Here is a 10,746-nt window from a genome sequence, read left to right as displayed (position 1 = left end):
AACAACACTTAAATTCATTAATTACACTTTAATCATCATCATCAGTAACAAAACTCCCAAGCATTTCCCCGAGGGTGAACATGGTTAAGTGCGAATGCACGGGGTGATGCTATGAGGGGGATTAAAGTTAAAATCCGTTGGCATTCGCCAGTGAGTTAACGTAAACTCCCCCGTTTGATCAAATTGCAATTCCCAGGAACCATTACACCATAAAGGCACCATAGTGTGAATAATAAATATAATAGTGCGAATTAATAAATACCCCTCATAGCATCACCCCGTGCATTCGCTCTTAACCATGTTCACCCTCGGGGAAATGCTTGGGAATTTTGGCAAATGACATGCATCGGTGACGAGCAGCGCTATGATGCGCCCTTGCGTGCTATCATTTAGCGCCTCGAATCACCATCTTCCTGTCAGTCCGATCACTCATTCGTGCTCCACGATGCTGTATTACACCGCCAAAGTTTTGAGCCAGATGGACCGGCTCTGCTGCTTGTAATTCCGAAACACCTTCGCTCGGAAGTTCTACATAAACTTCACGACCTTCCGACTGCTGGTCACCTTGGTGTGTCACGCACTTACGACTGAATACGCCGACGCTTCTACTGGCCTGGGCTTGCACACTCAGTCAGAAGATACGTTGCGGCTTGTGAGAAATGTCAGCGCCGCAAAACGCCATCAACACTTCCCGCCGGACGCCTTCAACCACTTCATATTCCGTCAGAACGGTTCTTCTGCGTTGGCTTGGACCTACTTGGCCCTTTTCCTTTGTCTTCTTCGGGTAACAAGTGGATAGCCGTGGCCACCAACTACGCCACGCGTAATGCCATCACACGAGCTCTCCCAACAAGCTCCGCCATAGATGTCGCCGACTTCCTCCTCAAGGACGTGATTTTGCAACACGGAGCCCCACGGCAGCTGCTTCCAGACCGTGGCCGCACCTTTTTGTCGAAGGTCATAGCCGACATCTTGCAGTCCTGTAAAACGAGACACAAGCTGACTACGTCTTACCACCCGCAAACCAATGGACTCACGGAGCGCCCAAATCGAACTCTTACAGACATGCTCGCTAAGTATATTTCTACCAACCACACCGAGTGGGATCTCGCATTGCCTGCGGGATCCTCGGAAACGGCAAGGCCACGCACGGCTAGGCGTGGGAGGGAGCCGACTGGGAGCCGACTGCGGGACTGGGATCTCGCATTGCAATCCTGCGGCAAATGTGCCGTACGTCACATTTGCCTACAGTTCTTCGCGCCATGACACTGCCGGTTACTCTCCATTTTTTCTGCTGTTTGGCCGAGAACCAACATTGCCTCTAGACACCGTCATTCCGTCCCCTGGAGTACCAACCAGTGAATATACCATGGACGCTATCACTCGGGCCGCTCACGCACGCAAAATCACCCGTACTCGCCTTCTGACCTCTCAAGAGAAGCAACGGCGCTTGTATGACCAATGACACCGCGCCGTACACTTTCCGCCCGGTTCCTTGGTACTGCTCTGGTCTCCGACCCGTCAAGTTGGCTTGTCAGAAAAACTGCTTACTCGCTACACAGGCCCATACCGAGTCCTTCTTGTGGTTACGCCTATAACATATGAAATTGGTCCTGCCACCCCGTTGCCTTCATGTGCCCAACAGGCTACCGATATTGTACATGTTGCGCGCTTGAAGCCCTACAACTCTCCTAGTGACGTTGACATCTAAATGCGCCGAGGCGGCGCTTGCGCCGCTGGGGGTTATGCTACATGCATATATATTGATATTCTAGGGGGCGACGCACGTGTGTTCCTGACGAGGAAGACGAAGAGTGGTCTCCGCTCGCTCGCTGGTGAACCGGGCGCGCCATTACCGCTGGTTTTGAATATACCTAATCCCCAGCCTCTTCGTTACGGTGTCTCTTCTTTTCCGTAACAATATATTACAGCGCAGGCTCGACATCGCCCGGTTGGGAGGCCCCGACCTGTGTGCGGCGCTGGGGCCGGCTCCGTGTTTACGGAGGTAATGGGCGACTTGTACACGGATAACAGCACCTGTATCCTGGCGGCCGAGGGAACCACCGAACCGATCCCAATCCTGGCAGGGCTACGTCAGGGTTGCCCACTGAGTGGAATCCTCTTCAACTTGGTGATCGACCCGGTCATCCGCGCAGTGCAGGGTGGTGGTTTCGACCACAAGATCCTTGCCTACGCCGACGACCTGACTCCACTGGCCTCGACTCCGCGCAGACTTCACCAGCGCATCCATCGAATTGAGACCCTCGCCGCGTCCCTGGGCCGGTCCTTGAACCCGTCCGAGTGCGCATCTTTCCACATGGTTGGATCGACACCTGTGGGGATGCGCCCGATGGAGTTCAGAGTCTCACACGTCCCCATCTCGGTACTGCGTGACTTTGAGCCGCAGCGGTACCTGGGACGGCCCATCGTCTTTCGGATCCCCTCTGGCTCAGGTTCCGTCGTCGAATCCGCTGTCGCCCAAGCCTGGGCGATCATGTCGTCGATGTTGGCGCCGTGGCAGCGTCTGGATGTCCTCCGGACCTTTGTCTACCCGGCGCTCAACCTCCCGATGCGATGCGGCGTCCTGTCTACGACGGACTGGCGCCGACTGGACGACGCCATTCGGCCGCTGGTAAAACGGGCGCTTTACCTGCCTACCAACGCGGCCACCAACTATATTTACAGTTCCACCTCCGGTGGTGCCGTCGGGATCCCGGTTGCGGCGGAGCTTAGCGACCACTGCCGCATCGACTCCGCCTTCAAGCTTCTGACGTCCGCCGGCACCGAGCTGTGGCAGATGGCATCGGACGACGCTTACTCGTTCGCCACTGCCCGTCTCGACTAGGAGGTCGCCCGCGTGGAGCTGGAGGCCTACCTCGGGGCATCACTGGGAGACGGGTTCCGGGTCCCGGCCACCCAGCTGTGGTCCGTCTGGACAAACGCCCGTAAAGCGTACCGTTGCTACAACGTCGCCTGGACCCTGGATTCGGGTGGCGTCCAGCTCACCTGCTGTGACGCCACGATCACCCCACAGCACCGGTGCCGCGCCATGCGCACACTACGAGAGGTGCTGGCCACTGAACGGGACCGCGCCCTGCACGACCTCCGCAACCAGGGTAAAGTGCTGGCCTGCGCGGCGGCTGATCGCGCCAGTTCTCATTTTATGCGTACGGGTGCCTTCACCTCTTTCGTGGACTGGCAGTTTGTGCACAGGGCCCGCCTCAACTTCCTACCCCTCAACGGCGCTCGCATGTGGGGCGCGCCAGACAGGGACCAGCGGTGCCGCGTTTGCGGGTACCTGAGAGAGATAATGCCACATGTGGTATGCCACTGCATACCTCGCAGTGCGCTCTAACAGGCCCGCTACAACGCCATCGTGGATCGCGTCCGGACCGCTGCCTCCCGCGAGTTCATGGTGGCCTTTGAGAACCAGGCTCTCGGAGACACGGGCCTGTGTCCGGATCTCGTCCTGGTGCGTGGCGATGAGGCAATCGTCACATCACGTGCCCCTTCGACAATACGCCAGACGCCTTTGAGAAAGCCCGAAATGCCAAGCTGGCTCATTACGAGCTGGTGGCGGCGTTTCTCCATCACCGGTATCAGCGGGTCACCGTCGACGCCGTCATCATGGGTGCTCCCGGCGCTTGGTACTCGGCGAACGATCGCGTGCTTCGCCGCATCTGTTCGCGTCCCTACTCGCGCCACTTAGAGAAACTTTGCGTGAGTGAGGTCATCGCTGCGTACCGCGCGATTTACCAAGAACACTTACGGCAAAGCCATTGAATAACTCGCGTCCGTAGCTATTGCATGAAGCCCTGATACGGGTATGCGTGCTCGCCCCTTTGTGACAATTGCTGTCCTGGCATGCGATATTTCACATTGTCACGCGCCGCGCTTTTTTCGGCAATGTTGTGCCACGTTTCTGTTTAAGTTTGTCGCAAAAACTTTTTTGGCGAAAGCCATGTCCCTAGTCTCGACTCATTCACGTACAGCCCCATTAAAATAATAAAGCAAACCTGCTCGTGGCTCTCCCACTTTCGATCTTTACAGCCAAAAGACGAGAAACAGTCCCTCCCGGGGAGGCGGCCGCCCTGGAAGGTCCCCCTTCTCCTGGTCGCACGGATCATCGCTGTACCTGTGTCCACCCGGTTCCTCCGCCCTGCTGTACCACCAAAGGAGTCTGGCCATCTACCGAAGCGGCGGGCCCACCAGCGGGAGCAGACGTCCTCCGTGAGTGGTGAGTGTCTAGAAGCCTTTCTTGCCTGCCACTCCCGGCCCGGTCATCATTGCCTGCTTGCGACATCCACGAGCCGCGGTCTTCGTGACCACCTCGCTGCCATCGTCGTCCGAGCCTACCGACCTTGACATCAAGCCACGGGGACGTGCACAACTACCGACGCGGCGTTCCAGTCCAGCCAGCAGGAGAAGACGCCCTCCGGGAGCGGTGAGGGTCTACAAGCCTGTAGTGCCATCATCACTATCTTCAGTTTCTCAATCACCGCGCCGCGGCTCTCGCGCAGCTGATGCTAGCTCGAGCTGCGCGAGGATTAGAACAAGCTAGCGCACTTGGTGTGTCGGACGTGGAAAGCCACGCGGCTCCGCTTCAGGCGTGGAATAAAGTGGCGAGAGAATGACACGACCACGTTGGCCGCCGTCCCGTCTTCCTCTCTCGCTACATTGGTGACCCGGAGAACACGCCCTTCGCCGAGCGGCCCGCTGCCATGTTCCTGCAACTCTGCCCACCAGTGCCGCCGTTCCAATCGACCTACCCCAAGGTATGGTTCATGCAGCTCGATGCCATTCTTGCGTTGAATGGCGTCACGGACCAGCCGCTGATCCACGCCATTCTTCATGACGCCCTTCCGGTAGAGTTGCGTCTTCTCTCTGCCACTTCAACCTCCAGCCAGCAGCCTTACGATGACCTCTGCTCTGCGGTGCTTGCCAGCTTTCGCCTCACCTACCACCCGCTGCCGGGAACCCGCGACTTTCAGGTTTTCCCTGCGTCGCAGCCTGCTGGATCTCCGGCCCGAAGCTCTCATCTTACCGCAACCTAACTTCCCCGACAACGTCTCCCTCCACCTTTGGTCCGGCCACTAGCGCAGTGATTCTCGCACCCGGTCGCAGATCGGACGAGGTTATTGAAGTCGTTCCTGCTGCCGACAACCTGTGCACCACGAAGTGCGTTTTTTCGAAGTCCTCGGCCGATGGTCCTTCTGGCACGCTTGCTACCTGCACGTTTTCCACGAAAGCGATGGCACCCGACACCGTGGCCCCGCCAGACTCCATGACGACCACCTTACCGCCCGCCTCTGAGTCTGGCACAAGTGACCTTTCGCCCATTATCGACTTCCCGACCTCGAAGCTTTCGCCTTCAACAACGTCCGATAAACGAGGCTTAACCTCTCGTCTGGCCACTAGCGACGCGTGTCCTGCGCCCGACTGCCCATCCGCCAAGGTATTCCACATTTGGGTTGAATGCAACCAGTCAGCCACGAGGTTTGTGCTTTTATCGTCTTCGGCCGACGACGCTGCAGGCATGCTTACCACCGGCTCGTCTCGGCCGATGTCTATGGCTCACAACACGGCTGACACGTCAGGTTCTACGACGGCAACATCACCGAACGCCCTGGTGGCTACCACGACTATGGGCATTGTCACGCCCGCTATTCACCTCCCGGTAGCGGAACCTTCACCCTCCCCGATGTCCGAAGGCGACTGCCGACCAGCCTCAATGCTCTGCACGTCCTGCCAGCAACGACCACCATCATCATCGAAGTTTACCGCAGCTGAAGTTAAAACCACCAGCCATCAACCACGGCCAAGCTTCTAAGACGCTGCGACTATGACTGACGCGCTTGAGGACGACGTGCCCGGTCCGCTTCAGACAGGGCTCACCAGGCATACCACGCCTGCGGTGGAGCAATCTAGGGGGTGTTGGCTGGAGGCAGCCATCAATTATGCAGACCTGCACGCCAACCCTCGTGCGTGGACTACCGGAAGTCATTACACGAGCACAGGTGTCCCGTCCAATACTCCGGGCAAGCCCACGCTGACTGGGTTCCACCACCACCATTCCCCAGAGCCTTTGCCTCCGGACGGAAACAACCGGACGGGTGTCCACAACGCCAACTCGTGTGTCAAAACCGCGACGACGCTCATACCTCATACGTGCCTACCACCCATTACTCTACGTCGGCGACGACAACGTGCTTGGCGTCACACATTGCGGCACCTTTGAGCCGCCCTGCTACGCAGCCACGAGTTGCAGTCACAGCCCTGAAGACCGCGCAAGCGCCAACTCGGCCTACCCCACGCAATGTCCCACCACTAGTCGTGTACCCGACTACCCACCGTACACTTGGCGGCATTGTTAGGACACGTTCCTGCGGGCGTCGGCACGTCTATCTATACCGGTACGTCAGACGCCGTTCGACTTTGAAGTCTGTGTTGCGTCGACCCCAACGTCAAAACCCGCACTGCCGACCCTCTGCCGGCGTTAGCAGCATGACCTCGCGATACGCGGTCCACTCTCGGCCTGTCCGACCAGGTCATCGTGAGACCCGCTTGTCGGCAACCACAGCGACCCGGCACTTCCTTCTTAGTCCCTTGCGCTTCTCCCAGAGTCGCCCACCGGAGACACACTGCTTACCGATGGCCCATAAACGTTGACAACCCGCACTTGCCAAATGAACACTTTGTGGATTGTCGTTCATGTATATAGCATTTGTCGTTCTCTTTCTTTTTTCATATGCCTTCAAATCGCGCAAAGCGCTAGGGGGAGAGCCCTGTAGTGCCATAATCACCATCATCATTTTCTCAATCACCACGCCGCGTCTCTCGCGCAGCTGATGCTAGCTCGAGCTGCGCGAGGATTATAACAAGCTAGCGCACTTGGTGTGTCGGACTTGGAAAGCCGCGCGGCTCCACTTCAGGCGTGGAATAAAGTGGCGAGAGAATGACACGACCACGTTGGCCGCCGTCCCGTCTTCATCTCTCGCTACAAGCCTTTTTTGCCTGCCGCTCCTGGTCCGGTCGCCAATGCTCGCTGGTAACACCAACAGACTCGGTCCTCGTGACCACCTCACCACCGTCGACGTCGTTGCCCGGGTCTCCCTACACGGACCTCCGTCCTTCAGGTCCTGCCACCTGGAGGAGTCTCTGCCTGGCCATGCCTACCCCCCGCCAGTCACCTGCCATGTCCATCGAGTCGCTCGCCCTGGGTACCGCTCGCCGCCGGTGGCGTCCCGCTTCCCCTTCGGGGTCAAGCACACCGGCGCCACCCCCAGCCCAGCGGCCTCGTCCTGGCAACCCGGCGTCTACTGGCGTTCCTGCGGCAGCGTCGGGCCCTGCTCGCTTTCGACCGCCCCTCGTTCACCAGGGCATCATGACGGTGTAACTGCCGGTGCCCGAGATGCTGCGTTGCACTTATCCCGGTTGCGCGGGCTGCCAAGCCCGCACATCAGTATCGCTCCGACTGTCCGCGTGGCGGTCCCACATGGAGCGAAAGCATGGGGTTCGGCCAACGAGGCGTCTCTAGCGGTGCGTCGCCTGTGATGCCCGGCTGACTTTGCTGTCCGCCCACCACAACTGTCCGGGTCCTGCCACGAACGAGCCCTTCCAACCATGCCGGTACTACCCGAGTTATTTCAATGGCGAGTGCTCCTTGACCCGGCACAACATGGCACGCGCAAGAGGAATCCCTCGCATATGTACCTCGTGGCATTCCACGGCAGCTTACGGCGACTTCCTCCAGTTCGTCCGGTTCAGCGACCCCTCCATCCCATGTTCCAGCTCCTTCGGGTACAGCTTGCCGAGATCGAACCTGTACCTCAGACCCGAGCCACCGTTTCTCGGTCTGGAAAACGTCGTCGAGGCACGTTTTCCACATCGACGTCACCCTCGAGTACTGCGTCGGTCTCCAGCACTTCGGCAACCGGTTCTCCGTCGACGTAACGCTCCGGGGCGTCTACCATACCGGGCCAATCTTCAGCCACTACTGGCTCCGGTTCTTCGACGCTTCGGCAGTCACCGTAGGCGTTTGGTGTGTAGCGACACCATGGACCCGAGCTAACGGAGGAGTTTCGGCTCCCTCCCACGCCTAGCCGTGCGTGGCCTTGCCGTTTCCGAGGAAAAGGGGATCCTGGGGGTTGAGCCAATGCTGGGTGATTGGACCTTTAAGGCCCCCCGGCAGAGGCAACACACCCCTTTGGACCCGGCTTCACGTAGACAGCACCCCTGGGCTGACCCACCCAAGGGAAATCCGCAGTCCCCTATTCCTATCTCTCTCTTCCTACATCTTAGTCTTTTCTCGTCTTTAAATCTATCCTGTCTTCTTCTCTCTTCCACTTACTTCCGATTTTTCCTGGCGGCAAGGGTTAACCTTGTGTATGTGCTTTGTCTTGGGCACAATATATTTGGTTATAGCGGCTGTGTACAGCTGACGTTGACATGCCTCATATAAATTCAGGACTTGTCACATCCCCGTGTTGGGCTCCATCGTGGGCGGCTGGCATGGCTGCCGAACTCATATTTAGTTAATGGCTTTTTCTTCTCTCCCTTTATTGAACGATCGTCCTCTCTCAAAGAGAGGGCGCACCGAAGACTTTTGCAATTATTTCAGCAAACCGAAAGAAATCTTTTGCCGCTACCATGTAATCCACTGTGAAATTGCTGAAAAGAACGCCAGAATTGTTTCGCCTTTCGTTGTTTCCAAATGCCTCACCACTACACTTGGACCTGGTTACTAGGCTACAAGGATGGCCAGTGGAGATCTCTTCCTCGAGGTAAAAAATCAGAGCCAGTATGAAAACCTCTCAAAACTAGAATTGTTTGGAAACATTCCTATCTCAATTACACCACATCGCTCAATCAACACTTCCCGAGGCGTTGTATCTGATCAAGACTAGCTTGGCCTGACTGAAGGTGAGCTCCTCGAGGGCTGGAAGGACCAGCAGGTGACACAAGTACAAAGAATTAAAATTAGGCGTGATAAGAAGGAAATCCCAACAAAACACATAATTGTGACGTTTTGCACCAGTACCCTGCCTGAACATCTCGAAACAGGATATTTGAAGTTGAATGTGAGACCCTACATTCCCAACCCACGACGTTGCTTCAAATGCCAGCGTTTTGGTCACGGCTCTCAGAGTTGCCGCGGCCAACTGACCTGCGAAAAGTGTGCCACTACAGGACACGCCACAGACGAGTGTAAGGTGGAGGATGGGGCCCACTGCGCAAACTGCGATGGTGCCCATCCCGCATACTCCCGAACCTGTCCAACAAGGAAAAAGGAAAAAGAAATTGTTACTATCAAAATCACACAAAACATTACTTTCCGAGAAGCCCGTCAACAAGTATCTGGTCTTTCCACAAACAAACCATCGTTCGCCGATGTAGTGCAACAGGGGACAGCACTACAACGGCCTGCGGCAACTGCCCATGCCAGGCACATAGTGCCGAGGCGGTTGCCAATGCCCCCACCCACGGTGGCAACAGCCAAGGCTGCCCTGCCCCTCGTCAACACGGCGACACCCACGGCCGCTGCAAGCTCTTGCAGCAGCCAGGGTATCCCAGCAGCAAAGGAGGCCCCTTCGACCTCTAGCCCAAGAAGACCGATGGTTTCGCCCCCCGAGGTGAAGAAGACCCCAGGGTCAGCCGATATCAAGGCCTCGTCTCACCAGGCGGGGCCCCAAGCCCAAAACATCAGCTCGCAAATGCGGGCACGCAGTGCCTCTGAGAAGGCAATGGACACCACGGTACCCCTGGTGCCAAAAATCGGCGTAGCTCCCTAGAGCGCGCCAGAAGAAATAAAAAGCCAATAACGGGGCCCGGCGATGGCCCAGTTCTTTGAGTCTTAACATTTATCTTAAGAAGCAGACACACGCATTTTTCCTTACACACAGCACTACGTTACCTCCAATATGGCAACACAAATAATACATTGGAACGTCAGAGGACTGCTTAGAAACCTCGATGATGTTCAAGAGCTCTTTTGCAAACATTCGCCGAAAGTGCTGTGTGTACAGGAAACTCATTTAAAATCTAAAAACACGAATTTTTGGCGTCGGTATGTTCTCTTCCGAGAGGACAGAGATGATGCTGCGGCATCATCCGGTGGTGTAGCCATTATTGTTAATTAAAAAGTAGCGTGCACACATTTACTACTGCATACAACACTAGAGGCAGTGGCTGTTCGAGCAGCTCTTTTCAACAAGCGCGTCACCATCTGCTCTCTGTACATACCCCCACATCACCGTCTTGGAAAACAAGAATTCGAGTCCTTAGTAGATCAACTACCCGAACCTTATCTAGTCCTTGGTGACCTGAATGCTCATAGCAGTCTATGGGGTGATTCTCGCTGCGACGCACGAGGTCGTCTCATTGAACAGTTCCTTTTTTTCTCCGGTGCCTGTCTGTTGAATAGGAAAGAGGCAATAGGAAGAGGCTCAAACGTGGCTGGGGCGTTGCATAGCCCAAATGGCATAACCTTGAACTGATATAGGCCGTCTGGAGTTACAAATGCAGTCTTCTCTTGGTCTTTTTCGTCGACAGCAATCTGCCAGTATCCGGAACGTAGGTCTATTGTGGAAAAGTATCGGGCGCCGTGGAGAATATCGAGAGCGTCATCGATGCGGGGTAAAGGGTAAACGTCCTTTTTTGTGATTCTATTCAGATGACGGTAATCCACGCAGAAGCGCCAGGTGCCATCTTTCTTTTTAACGAGCACAACGGGGGATGCCCATGGGC

This window comes from Rhipicephalus microplus, chromosome 6, assembly GCF_043290135.1.
Source record: "Rhipicephalus microplus isolate Deutch F79 chromosome 6, USDA_Rmic, whole genome shotgun sequence".
Taxonomy (NCBI): domain Eukaryota; kingdom Metazoa; phylum Arthropoda; class Arachnida; order Ixodida; family Ixodidae; genus Rhipicephalus; species Rhipicephalus microplus.
The sequence above is the reverse complement of the archived record's forward strand: the minus strand, read 5'-3'. Positions refer to the sequence as shown.